The 13,865-nt window shown below is 50.0% G+C and overlaps 1 long non-coding RNA gene across 1 annotated transcript; it reads left to right on the top strand.

Moving 5' to 3' along the window:
• Positions 1 to 8,421: 8,421 nt before the first annotated feature.
• LOC311586553 lies at positions 8,422 to 12,687 on the top strand. The gene is made up of 3 exons (XR_014775575.1): positions 8,422 to 8,622; positions 8,994 to 9,092; positions 12,049 to 12,687. It is a non-coding gene; the product is annotated as an uncharacterized lncRNA (long non-coding RNA).
• The last annotated feature ends 1,178 nt before the right edge of the window (positions 12,688 to 13,865 follow it).

Consider the following 13,865-nt stretch of genomic DNA (forward strand, 5'->3'; position numbering starts at 1 on the left):
GGGGGAGTTTCCACAGTTGCTTCAACTTACAGCGGCAAACTCGGGGGGCCTAAGGAGGCACCAGTGCGCTCTCACACAGCTGAGAGACCCCAACTCTGAAGTGGCTCACAAATGACAAAGACGGGGGAGGGGGGTATGATCAGGGCTGGGACTCTTCTGCAAGGCTCTTTGCCTTGTCCTGAGTGTCCCAGCCCTCCCCTGCCCACTCCCCGTGGGCCTCCCCAAAAACCTCTTCTTTCCTTCCGCTTCCAAGCCCCTGTGCTTACTGGATGGATTCCCTAGCTGGATTCAGGGGACAGCCAATACAAAAGCAAGTCAAAGGGAAAAATAAAGTAAGATCAGAAGAAATGTATCCTACGCTGGTGAAGGAATTGACTGAACCCATGCGCTCTCTCTCTCTCTCTGGGCTGGGGAGGTGCCACCAAGAGACGGTGTGCGCATGTCTCTGTGTGTGAGCCACACACACACACGCACTCAGGAAAGGACTGGGTTTCATAGCCTGCCTATTCAGACCTACTGCACCCCCAGAAGCCCAGAAGCCCAGGTCCAGGGAGTGGAAGCCATGGTCCAGCCTTCATGGCTGCTTGTGACCCTTTTTCCTTACAGTTCCAGTGACTTCAGCTTCAAATAACCAACGTGTGGTTTGGGCCTAATTAAGCAAGTCATCTAGAACACTTATTTCATTGTAACCACCTGCAGCTGTGGGCTAGCCTGCCCTCTAGGCTCTCAGCGCACACTCCCCTTTGTGCTTAAGGCTGCATCTCCACAGGTTTGGGATGACATCTGAGGTGACATGGCACAGGAAAATTATGTTTCCCATTGGTCCCCAATCCACTGGCTTCTACCAGCTCCCCTCTCCTCCGTGCTAGGTTTTGTGCTCACCTGACTCCTCACTCCTACTTTGATGTAACAGCCCGACTTCAGTTCCTAAGGGATGGCCTGCTCCACTGCGAACTTCAGCCTTCCTGTGCATCACTAAAAACTCACCTAGCACTTGGGAGGCGGAGGCAGGTGGATCGCTCTGAGTTCGAGGCCAGCCTGGTCTACAAAGTGAGTCTAGGAGAGCCAAGGCTACACAGAGAAACCCTGTCTCAAAAAAAAAACCAAAACCAACCAAACAAACACAAACCTCACCTATAGGGGCTGGGCGTGATGGCCCACACCTGTAATCCCAGCACTCCAGAGGCAGAGGCAGGCAGATCGCTGTGAGTTCGAGGCCAGCCTGGACTACAGAGTGATTCCAGGACAGCCAAGGCTACACAGAGAAACCCTGTCTCGAAAAACCAACCAAAGAAACAAATAAACAACAAAACCCCCTCACTTATCAGGGCTGACGAGATGGCTCAGTGGCTAAGAGGGCTGATTGTTCTTACAGAAGACCCAAGGTTGGGTCCCAGCAACATTTGATGGCTTACAAAACCACCTGTGTGCACTTCCAGTTCCAGGGCATGTGACGCCCTCTTCTAGCCTTCACAGACTGGTGTGTGCATGCAGTGCACATATAGACCAGCACACACGCACACAGGCATGCACACACACGGTAAAAAAAAAAAAAACAGGGTGAAAAAGAAGTGAGACAGTCCCTCATTTCTCTAGGATGAGGAAGGCCAGGGAGAGAACAGGAGCCCCCTCCTCTGATGAACCACCTCAAAGCTATGGTCTGACGTCAGCAAACGGGTCCGGCCTTTAATCCTGTCACTCTCCGGCCTCTCTGGCTGGCTCCGCTGCATGTGCTTGCTCCTTTCAGCTCTCAGCTTGACACGACCCAGAATCACCTGGGATTCTGTTGCCTGTGGGTATGACTGACTGTAGGGGATTCTTAATTGCTCATCGGTGTGGGAAGATCCAGCCAACTGTGGGCAGCACCATTCCCCTGGCAGGGGTCCTGGGCTGTATGAGTGAGGAGAAAGCTGGCTGAGAGCACTGCAGCAGCAGGGTTCATGAGTCTCTCTCTCCCTCCCTCTCTCTCTCTCTCTCTCTCTCTCTCTCTCTCTCTCTCTCTCTCTCTCTCTCCTGTGGACATGAGGCTATAAGTCCCGGCCTTGATGTCCCCATTAAACGGACTCTGACTAGAGTTATGGGCTTTTTGTCAGCGTATTTGTGACCAAATTAGAGACGAAACTAGACCACTGTATAAATTAGTAACTGGGTGTTGAAAGTGTCTGACCACTGCTGCTTTAAACACTGAGAAGATCTCGGCCAAAGCAGTAAGGCAAGAAAAAAAAAAAGGGAAGCTTGAAGATTAAAAGAGAGAAAAGCTTATCATCTGAGCCACTGCGATTCCCTACCTGGGAAATCCCACAGACACAGCAGACGGATGCCTCGGCCTTGACAGAACGACTTCTGTCCCCACAGAACTCTCACTTTGGTTGGGTGGAGGGGTGAGGCAGAACAGCACATGTCCACAGAAAGATTTCAAGAGGCCCATGAATTTAGGTGGGCAAAATGCATCTTTATTTTCCATTAATTTGCCACAGGGAGCAAACCAGAGCTTTCCTTAGTGGCACAATACCACTGTGACATTTAAAACTCACAACAGGAGCCAGGCCAAGTGTCACACGCCTATAATCTCAGCACTGCGGAAGGCAGAGGCAGGTGAATCTCTGTGAGTTCAAGGCCAGCCTTGTCTACAAAATCCATGACAGCCAGGGCTATACAGAGAAACCCTGTCTTGAAAAAAATAAAAAAGTAGATATGGGGCGGGAGAGATGGATGGCTCAGAGGTTAGGAGCACTGACTGCTCTTCCAAAGGTCCTGAGTTCAATTCCCAGTGACCACATGGTGGCTCACAACCGTCTATAATGAGATCTGGTGCCCTTTCTGGTGTGTAGGTATACATGCAGGCAGAACACTGTATAAATAATAAATAAATGAATTTTTAAATTAAAAAAAAGTAGATATGAAGCCGGGTGTGGTGATGCATGCCTTTAGTCCTGGCACTCAGGAGGCAGAGGCAGGCAGTTCACCGAGTTCGAGGCCAGCCTGGTCTACAAAGTGAGTTTAGGACAGCCAAGGCTACACAGAGAAACCCTGTCTTGAAAAAAGAAAGAAAGAAAGAAAGAAAGAAAGAAAGAAAGAAAGAAAGTTTTAGCAGAGCAGTGGCAGCACATGTCTTTAGTTCCAGCACTCGGGAGGTAGAGGCAGGTGGATCGCTGTGAGTTCGAGGCCAGCCTGGTCTACAAAGCGAGTCCAGGACAGCCAGGGATACACAGAGAAACCCTGTCTCAAAAAAGCAAAAAAACAAAAAAAAAAAACCAAACTATAAGTTGTTTGTTTGGGAGCAAGGGTGTTGTTTGTTTTGGTTTTGGTTTTGGTTTTGGTTGTTCAAGACAGGGTTTCTCTGTGTAGCCTTGACTGTCCTGGATTCGCTTTGTAAACCAGGCTGGCCTTGAACTCACAGTAATCCTCCTGCCTCCACCTCCTGGTGCTGGGATTAAAAGTGTGTGCCACCACGCCTGGTGTTTGTTTTTTGGTAACAGTATCTCTCTGTGTAGCCCTGGCTGTCCTGGGCTCTGTAGACCAGGCTGGCCTCGAACTCACAGAGATCCTCCTGCCTCTGCCTCCCGAGTGCTGGGGCTTTTTGTGCTTCTATAGTTAATGTTTGCAAAGAACAAATTTCAAGGTAACCTTGTGCACTGAGAGAAGAATATGGCTCTGAGAAGAAGCCGCAGTTTGCAAAAAAGCTTTGTAAGTGTGTGATTGGAGTTTGCTGATTTGGTCCCTGGTACAAGGAAGTCCCTGTCCTGTTGTTCACCCACCCCAACCCTGCCCTCCCCAGCTTGCCTGAGAATCTGCCACTGTCCCATTACTCTCTCTAGTGGTCCAGCCTGTTAGGACTCCGCTCCAGTCTGCCTACCTGTGAGGTCATTGCCTACCTACCATGGGGGGCGTGGCCCTGCACAGTTTATAAAAGGGCAGACCCACCTTGCCCCTCCTCGTCTTACTTTTTCACTCTCCCTCTTTGCTCTCTCTCTCTCTCTCTCTCTCTCTCTCTCTCTCTCTCTCTCTCTCAATCTCTCTCTCTCTCTCTCTCGCGTACCCCTCCCCCCTTTTCTTCTCCCCCATGCTCATTTAATAAACCCCTCTATAACATAATGTCTGCTGCCTGGTACCTTAGTATTCTCATTACCTTATATCTTTGTTTTTAATGATAAAACTGCCCTCCCCACTCCTGACGTTCACAGAACAAGTCAAGGAAGAGCTAAGCCCAGTGCCTGGAGTCTGTTTCTACTTCAGCCTCCTTCCCCCTCCCCCAGAGGGGAGAGGTGGCTGCCTCTAAGGGCTCCTGTGTCTCTAGTATTTGAGTGGCTGCAGTCCACCACTTCCCTTCCCCCAAGCACTCGGGAGCCCAGCGCGTGAGAAGATGAAAAGGAAGTGGATGAGGTTTCAGCCAGGGGTGGGTTTGGCTTTCCCAGATTGCCATGTGTTGCCTGGGCCCCCCGCATGTGACTGACTACCAGCTGTAACAGCCCCATGACCATATCTGCATGGGGCTTGGGGATGGTGTGATGGTGCCATGTGTGGTTAGGGCTTGGGATGGAGCTCAGTGCTAGAGCACTTGCCTAGCTCGTGAGGGCCTGGGTTCGATCCCTGGCACCATCAAAGTGTGTGGGGGTGATGACAGATCAACGCCGACCCTGCTCCCTGATGCTGACCTCGGCTTGGTTGCTCAGAATGGTTTGGAAGAACAGGAAGACAGGAGTTAACATCAAAGAGGCCTGAGGCGCACTCCTGCCTCCACTCTGCCCCTGCTAGCTGGGCGATCTTTTTTTTATTTTTTTTTTATTTTTTATTTTTAAGATTTCTTTATTTATTATGTATACAATATCCTGCCTGCAAGCCAGAAGAGGACATCAGATCTCATTGTAGATGGTTGTGAGCCACCATGTGGTTGCTGGGAATTGAACTCATGACCTTTGGAAGAGCAGTCGGTGCTCTTAATTTCTGAGCCATCTCTCCAGCCCAGCTGGGCGATCTTATATCCACTCAACAAATAGTCTCTGAGTATCAACTAAGGGTACCACGGGTCTGCATCAGCTGCTCTATGCAGTGACATAAAAACAGCAAATGAGCTGGGCCTGGTGGCACACGTCTTTAATCCCAGCACTTGAGAGGCAGATGCAGGCAGATCTCTGTGAGTTCAAGGCCAGCCTGGTCTACAAAGCGAATCCAGGACAGCCAAGGCTACACAGAGAAACCCTGTCTCGCTAAAACAAAAAACCAAAACCATACAGAACATGATCCATGTGTGGTGGCACATGCTCGTGAGCCGAGCAGTGAGGACACTGATGTAGGGGGACAGTAAGTTCATGGCTGGCCTAGAACACATAGAGAGTTCCAGGCAAGCAAGAACTACAAGCAGAGACCCTGTCCAAATAAATAAATTAAATTAAATTAAATTAAAAAGCCGGACGCAATGGCACACACCTGTAAATCCCAGCACTTGGGCGGCAGAGGCAGGTGGCTCTCTGTGAGTTTGGGGCTAGCCTGGTCTACAAAGCTAGTCTAGGATAGCCAGAGCTGTTACACAGAGAAACCTTGTCTGGAAGAAAGAAAGAAAGAAAGAAAGAAAGAAAGAAAGAAAGAAAGAAAGAAAATAAGAAAGAGAAAAAAACAACCCTTGCCTGGATTGCGTCACATGGCTGCTGGGGATTGGACTCAGGTCCTCAAGTTTTCATGGCCAACTGAACTACACCCCAACTCCTTTTATCACTGTTGTTGAGGTATAATTTCATGGAGTCCGGGCTGGCTTCAAGTTTACTAAGTATATGAGGATGCCCTTGAACTCTTGATCTTCCTGCCTCTACCTCCCAAGTGCTACCACGTCCCACTTGGACAGTTGTTCTGAGCCTAGAGCTGGGCCGAGGTGTGTGAGCATCCTTGGTGCACAGTTGGTTTTGCAGACGTGCAGAGGTGGAGCCTGGTGGAGAAGGTGAGGGAGAGTCTGGGCACAGAGAGGAGCCAGAGGTAGAAGGAAAAAACCCTAGGGTGCACAGGGCTCTGGAGCTGGGAGGACGGCCTTAGAAGGAGGCGAGCCATGGGCCAGGACAGGTCTTGGTCCTGAGCCTCCCTGGGGTCTTCCTGGCAGGGCATCGCACTGGGCATAGGGCCCACGCTGGCAGCTGGCAGCACTGCCTTGTTCCACCTGCTGGTCACTGATGGAAATGGCATGGCCTGGCCAGGAGGGAGAAGGTTCCATGACCCCCACCAACACAGGGTAACTCCCACCTTCCTTCCATTTAGGAAAGGCCCAAGCGTCACTGGGGTGCACCACAAGGTACAGTGGGCTACCATATGCAGACTATCCTTCTGCCTCTGTGGGTGTCCTGCTCCTGTCTGGGGCCAGGGCCTGAGGCCTGAGAGGGTCTCATTCATTCCTCTGCTAGGACCTGCCTCCCTTGGGCCACACTTGAACTTGTGCTAGCTGTGGCTCTACTCAGGACTTTATTATTATTATTATTATTATTATTATTATTATTATTATTATTATTATTATTATTATTATTTGGTTTTTTGAGACAGGGTTTCTCTGTGTAGCCTTGGCTGTCTTGGACTCGCTTTGTAGACCAGGCTGGCCTCGAACTCACAGCGATCCGCCTGCCTCTGCCTCCCGAGTGCTGGGATTAAAGGCGTGCACCACCAAACCCGGCTCCATGCTGGATCTTATTTAGTGAAACTGCTCAAGGTATATAGTAAGCTTGGGGCTACAATAACAGCAACAAAATGGCCTGGCTGTCCCCCCTTCCTGCTGAGGTGGACACAGGACTGATGACGCTGCTGGGCTGTTGAGGACTCTGCAGGTCGTTCCCTTAGGGGCATCTCCGTAGCAGGCACAGCCTCCAGCCCTCCTCCTCCCTCAGGAACCCCATGCTTCCTGGAATCCTGTCTCCCTGATTGCTGTGTTGGTCCCCAAGTGGTACAGAGACAAGGTGCACTGTGGTGTGTGGGGCTCAGAAGCTAGCTACAGGCCCTAGGGCTTGTCCTAAAAAGGACATATGCCTAGCTGTCCCTTACAGTCTCCCCTTGGGCTCTGGCCAGTGATGTCATTTCTGAACTACAAAGTGGGAGCTGTACGGCCTATGTATGCCAGCTACAGGCTGACATTAGCCCAAAGGTGTTCAGGGTTGGGGGAGGGGAGGGCATGCAGCCTCGGCTGGCTGCAAAGGGGGTCTGCAGTGACAACCACCTCTCACAACCTGGGCTGCCAGCTGAGGTCTGGGTTACATGCCTGGGGCAGGCTTTCCTGGAGGACAGCTGAGAATATCAACACATCCTTTCTTTTTTTCTTTTTTTTTAAAGAGTTATTTATTTATTATTATGTATACAGTGTTCTGCCTGCACGTACACCTGCAGGCCAGAAGAGGGCATCATATCACATTACAGATGGTGTGAGCCACCATGTGGTTGCTGGGAATTGAACTCAGGACCTCTGGAGAAACAGTCAGTGCCCTTAACTGCTGAGCTATCTCTCCAGCCCCCTTGACAGCATATCTTAACCATTCTATGAGAGGATATAGGATACAAAGGAATCAAAAGCAGGAAGCCCAATTTCAGCTGACCTGTGTACCAAGGGAAAGCGCTGATTACTTACTGCCCTGTGGCGTGCAGGCTTCAGGTGTGGTCTGATCAGGGTCTCGCCATATCTGCTCTCTGGCTCCTGTAATCCTCCTTGGCTCTGTGGGTGTCCTGCTCCTTGGGTTGATTTTTGTCCTTGTCAATCACTGTGTTGACACCATGTAGAGAGAGGCCTGTACTTGCACTCCCTGCCTACCTCAGGATGATCCGGACGCCCTCTGGCTTGCCTTTCCACCCTGAGCACTCTGGCAGGGCAGTGCCCAGTGGCCATGTGGCTTAGGCTCAATTGGAAGCAAGCCTGCGCCAACAGGTCCTGGGGCTGATCCTGGCCTCTGGCCCTGTGAACAGGGAAACAGCCAGGTACAAGCCAGCATCACAACCTGCAGCCTGGGCATCTGAGTGTGGGTACACTGGGAAACACGGAATGTGTGAGTCTGGCTCCCACCCAAGCTGGCCTTGGAAGGCGGTTCTCAAGTGCTGAGTGACATGGGCCTCTTCTGCAGGAAGCTCCCGCCCACGTTACCACCGGGGAGGTTGGCTCTTTCCCAAGTGTCTCCAGTTTCAGTCTCAGTGAAAAGCCAGGTGTGGTGGCACATGACTTTAATCCCAGCACTTGGGAGGCAGAGGCAGGTGGATCTCTGTGAGTTCAAGGCCAGCCTGGACTACAGAGGGAGTTCCAGGACAGCCACAGCTGTTATACAGAAAACCCCTGTCTCAAAAAACAAAAAAAATAAAAAATAAATAAAATAAAATAAAAGGAAGAAAGAAAGAAAGAAAGCTTCCAAACCTGTGAGTGTGTAAGGCTCTGCTTTGCATTTTTGTCTCCACAGAAGGACCTGGCGATGAGCTCTGAAACCACAGCCCTATGTGATCAAGATATTAACACATCTGGACACATCTGCAGCAGCACAGAAGCAATCCAGAGGAACACAGGGAAACTGGAGGGCTGGACAGGAAGTCTTGGCCTTATAGCCTGTCCTTCTGACCGTTAACTCAGAGCTGCCTGGAGCCTCCATGGTGACCCTCAGTTGACCTTGCTTGAGCATGGTAAGTGACCAGGGGGACGAGGAGTGTTCAAGATGCCTCAGCAGGTTATTCCATCAGACTTACCTAAACACATATATGTCCCCCCAAGACCAGCAGAGTCTCCTCTGTGGAAGTGTCCCAAAGCCACTGGGCCAGTGGCAAGGCAAGTGCCCACGCGATGCTCACCATGACACCCACCTGGGAGCACAGACATGAAGCTGCCCTATGCCCGCCAGTAGGAACTGGCTGACCCAAATGCCACATCGTAGCCTTGGGTGACCACTGGGATGGACAAATATTGCTTAAGGGTGGCCTCCCTGGCACTAGGGCATGTCTCAGTGGGGCAGTGTGTTTGTTCAGCAGGTCCAAGGCTCTATCTATTCTGTCCCCAGCACTGTCCGCCCCCACAACCAACCAAGCAAAGGGACTTGAGAACACATTGATGACTTCGTGTTCCAGGACAGACATGAGACCCGGGAGGAAGCTTGGCTGTAAGTTCCCATTTTCTGCCCTTGTGGTCACTCGCTTTGTTGATTTGTTTTCCAGACAGGGTCTCCTGTAGCCTAAGCTGACTCTGCTTCCTCAATGCTGAGATAGTTAGCAAAAAAGGCATCACCACCCTCAGTTTTCATCGCTAGCCCTTGGTGACTTTAAAAGTTGTTCACAGGGCTGGAGAGATGGCTCAGAGGTTAAGAGCACTGACTGCTCTTCCAAAGGTCCTGAGTTCAATTCCCAGCAACCACATGGGGGCTCACAGCCATCTATAATGTGAACTGATGTGCACTGTATACATAATAAATAAACAAATCTTTAAAAAAAAAAGTTGTTCACAAGTAAGCCAGGCCTGGTGGTGCACGCCTTTAATCCTAGCACTTGGGAGGCAGAGACAGGTGGATCACTGCAAGTTCAAGGCCAGCCTGGTCTACAAAGCACGTTCAGGACAGCCAAGGCTACAGAGAGGAATCCTGTCTCAAAAAACCTAAATAAATAAATACATACATACATAAATAAATAAAAATAAAAGTTGTTCACAGGGTGGGTGAGATGGCTTAGCAGGTAAAAGTACTTGCTGGCCAAACCTGGAGACCTTGGTTCCATCCCTGGCATCCATCTAAATGCTGAGGAGGACTGACTTCACAGAGCTGTGTGTAGCTCCTTCTAAGGAGGGGCTGGAGAGATGGCTCAGAAGTCGAAAATACTGGCTGCTCTTCCAGAGGACAGGATTCAGTTCCCAGCACCCACTGGAAGGTTCACAACCAGCCATCTGTAACCCCAGTTCCAGGTAGATGCCCTCTTCTGACGCCTGTGTGCACTGCATACATAGGCGCACATACAGATGTATGGGCAAACACACACATAAATTTAAGAAGTCACTTTGGTAGTCAAGCAGCTAAGCCATAGGTAGCTTCTAACCTATAGTCATAACATATGGATGGATGCCTAGACTACTTTTCCGAGACTTGAAGACCACTCCTGTCAGAACACGTTTTAGGATTACCATGACTAAAGCAATCTGGGGAGGAAAGGGTTTATTTGGCCTGCACTTCCAAATCACTGTTTATCATCGAAGGAAGTCAGGACAGGTACTCAAACAGGCCAGGGACCTGGAGGCAGGAGCTGATGCAGAGGCCATGGAGGATGCTGCTGACTGGCTTGCTCCCCATGACCTCACCCACAATAAGGCTGTGCCTTCCCCCATCAACTATTAATTAAGAAAATGCCCTACAGAGCTGGGTGGTGGTGGCACACGCCTTTAATCCCAGCACTTGGGAGGCAGAGGCAGGTGGATCTCAGAGTTCGAGGCCAGCCTGGTCTACAAAGTGAGTTCCCGGACAGCCAGGGCTACATAGAGAGACCCTGTCTCAAGGGGGGGGGGCGGAGGGAGGGAGGGAGGGAGAGAGAGAGAGAGAGAGAGAAAGAAGAAGAAGGAAGGAAAGAAAGAAAGAAAATGCCCTACAGATCTGCCTACAACCCGGATCTTATGAAGGCATTTTCTCAACTGAAGTTCCCTTCTTGTCAATGACTCTAGCTTGTGTCAAGCTGACATAAGCTAGCCAGCACTTGAACTTGAGCAGGTCTTTTGACATCTAAACTTTTGCCCTCAGGAAGTAAATAAAATCCTACTTTCTGATCATGCCAGTATTTCTTGAACATTCTTTTTTCTTTTCTTTTTTCCCCCTGAGACATGGTTTCTCTGTGTAGCCTTGGTTGCCCTGGACTTACTCTGTAGACCAGGCTAACCTCGAACTCACAGAGATCCGCCTGCCTCTGCCTCCCGAGTGCTGGGATTAAAGGTGTGCGCCAAAAACCACACCCGGCTTCTTCCTCAACGTTCTTCCTTTGAGCAACTGAGATTATTGACAACACCTGATGACCTCACCTCCAGCCATGTCCAAATCACCTGCATCTCCTCCTGGTCCCCATAATCCCTGTCCTCAGCAAAGAGATCAGAGGACTTGGGCCTCCTATTTCCTTGTAACTGGCCAGCATATGAATATTGCTCTCATGCAAAACTGATCCTTCTAGAAGCAGGTGTGTTGATGCACGCTTTTAATCCCAACACGCTGGCGGTAGAAGCAGGTAAATTGTTTGAGCTAGAATCCAGCCTGGTCTATATAGTGAGGATCGTTTGCAAAAAAACAAGTTAGTCTGTTTGCTTATTGGCATTTGGCTTCAATGAATGTGCATGCACGTGCGCACAATGCCACTACACACACACACACACACACACACACACACACACACACACACACACACACGGAAGAGGGCAGGGGAGGCATTAGCTGGTCTCCTCTGAATGGGCCCTACTTTGTCCATCATTAATTTTGGAACATTGTTAATTTTGGCTTTTAAAAATTACATTGTTTTGAGGCTGGAGAGATGGCTCGGCAGGTAAGAGCACTGGCTGCTCTTCCAGAGAACCCAGGTTCTGTCCCCGGCACCCACGAGACAGCTCACAACCTCTGTCACTGTAGTTCCAGGGATCAGATGCCCTCTCCTGGCCTCCCTAAGCATCAGGCGCACACATGGTGCACAGGCATACGTGCAGGCAAAACACCCAGACATATAAAATAGAAATAGTAAGTAGATCTTAAAAGAAAAAAAAAAAAAAAAGAAAAGAAAAAAATGGAAAGAAGAAAGAAAGATTTAAAGAGTGTGACTCTTTATTTTAGTCTATAATCCGAGAACACGGGCAGTACTCACAGAGCAGCACTTGAATTGAGCCCTGCACAGCCCAGGACCAGGCACGACGATCAGTTCCACGCCCCTTATAGCCAACACCTGGCAGGCTCATCACAGAGGATGATGAAACGCAACTGGGCACAACCGAAACTGAGCGTGGAGACCTGACCTCCTGATGACCCACCCCCCCCCTTCGCTAACCTCCCCTGACCCTCGTCCTCTACAGCAAGCAATGGAAGTGTGTTTTCTTTCATTGATGTGCAGCAGCAAGAGGGTCCCACGGGAGCTGGCCCCCTCCAGCCCATCAAACATTGTGGCCAAGGAAATCAGCCCCAAGGAGAGGCTGAGGAAACAATGTTCTGGGGATCTGCAGGGCCGTGGACCACCTCCTGACAAAGCAATTAGGATCAAAGATGCCGCAGCCTGGCCTGCCTGCTGCGCCGACACCTGCCTGCTGTCTGAACCAGCACCGCCTGTCTGTACCACCCACCGCTAGACAGCTTCCCCTCCGGTGGACTTTGCATGCAAGCCTTCTGCCTCTTTAGGTGACCTCTTTCCTGGCCTGGTGGGTGGCCTGTGTAGTAAGAGGCTGGATTGGGACATGTTGACAAGTCCTACTAAGGACTTGCGGTTCTGAGACTAAAGCAGCCGTATATACAGACAGTGTGAAATGACGCGGAGACTTAATAGTCAGTATAGGGGTGATGGGCTTGAGTCAGGACTGTAGATGGGGCCAGAAAAATGGCTCAGCTGTTTAAGGCGCTTGCTGTCAAGATGAAGGACCTGAGTTCAGTCCCCGGGGCCCCACATGGTGAAAGGAGGGAACTGACTCCTCCGAGCTACACCCTGAGTGTGCTGTGGCATGCACCCCCTCCCATAAATAAAGATATGTAATAAAGACTATTTTTTTAAAGATTTATTTATTTATTATGTATACAATGTTCTGCCTGCACACCAGATCTCATTATAGATGGTTGTAAGCCATCATGTGCTTGCTGGGAATTGAACTCAGGACCTTTGGAAGAACAGCCAGTGCTCTTAGCCCCTGAGCCATCTCTCCAACCCATAAAAACAATTTTAAAAGCTGGGCATGGTGGCACAGGCCTGTAACCCTAGCACTTGGGAGGCAGAGGCAGATGGATCGCTGTGAGTTCCAGGCCAGCCTGGTCTACAAAGGGAGTCCAGAACAGCCAAGGCTATACAAAGAAACCCTGTCTCAGAAAAAAAAAATTTTTTTTTCAAATGTGTGTGTAAAAATTAGTATGTAAGGAAAAAAAGGACCACTATTTCTCCTTATAAACACTCCGAACAGGTAAGTTGACTCTGGGGACGAGAGATTCAGGTTTGCAAGATCTTTTATTGTTATGTTCCACTTACACCTTCAGGAAAAAAATTAAACATTAGAAATAGTATCTACTGCAGGAAAATAATCTCAAAAAGCCAGAACAACTTCCTGAGGTCTAGGTGCACTGCCCCCAGGGATGGTGCTACTGTCGCCCTGGATGAACGAACAGCCATAGCTAGCAGGTCCTGAGCTCGGTTTCAGGCCACTTCTCATGTGACTCTTCTGGCAGTTCAAGGCTGTGCTGTCCCATCTGGCCTAGTGTATCCCAGAGGCAGGAGGCTGCGGCTGAGTGTACTGAGTCTCAAATGCCAGGGAAATCCCATCAGGTCTATTTGCACTGTGTCTGATCTCAACGGGAAACTGGGCCTGTACTCACCCACACCCACACACACACTTTCCTCCAGAATCCACACTTTTCTATTTTCAGGGAAGACACAGAATGTTTTTCGAGACAGGGTTTCTCTCTCTATCCTTGCTGTCCTGGACTCACTTTGTAGACCAGGCTGGCCTCGAACTCACAGAGATCCACCTTCCTCTGCCTCCCGAGTGCTGGGGTTAAAGGACCACGCCCGGCTCAGAATGTTCTTTAATAAGCTTTGTGAAAAGTTAGAGCCAGGTGCAGTGGCACATGCTTTTAACCCCAGCACTCGGGAGGCAGAGGCAGGATCTTTGTGCGTTCGAGGACAGCCTGATCTACAAAGTGAGTCCAGGACAGCAAGGACTGTAAGAGCAATAC

This window comes from Acomys minous, assembly GCF_964271855.1.
Source record: "Acomys minous genome assembly, chromosome: 16".
In the NCBI taxonomy this organism is placed as follows: Eukaryota; Metazoa; Chordata; class Mammalia; order Rodentia; family Muridae; genus Acomys; species Acomys minous.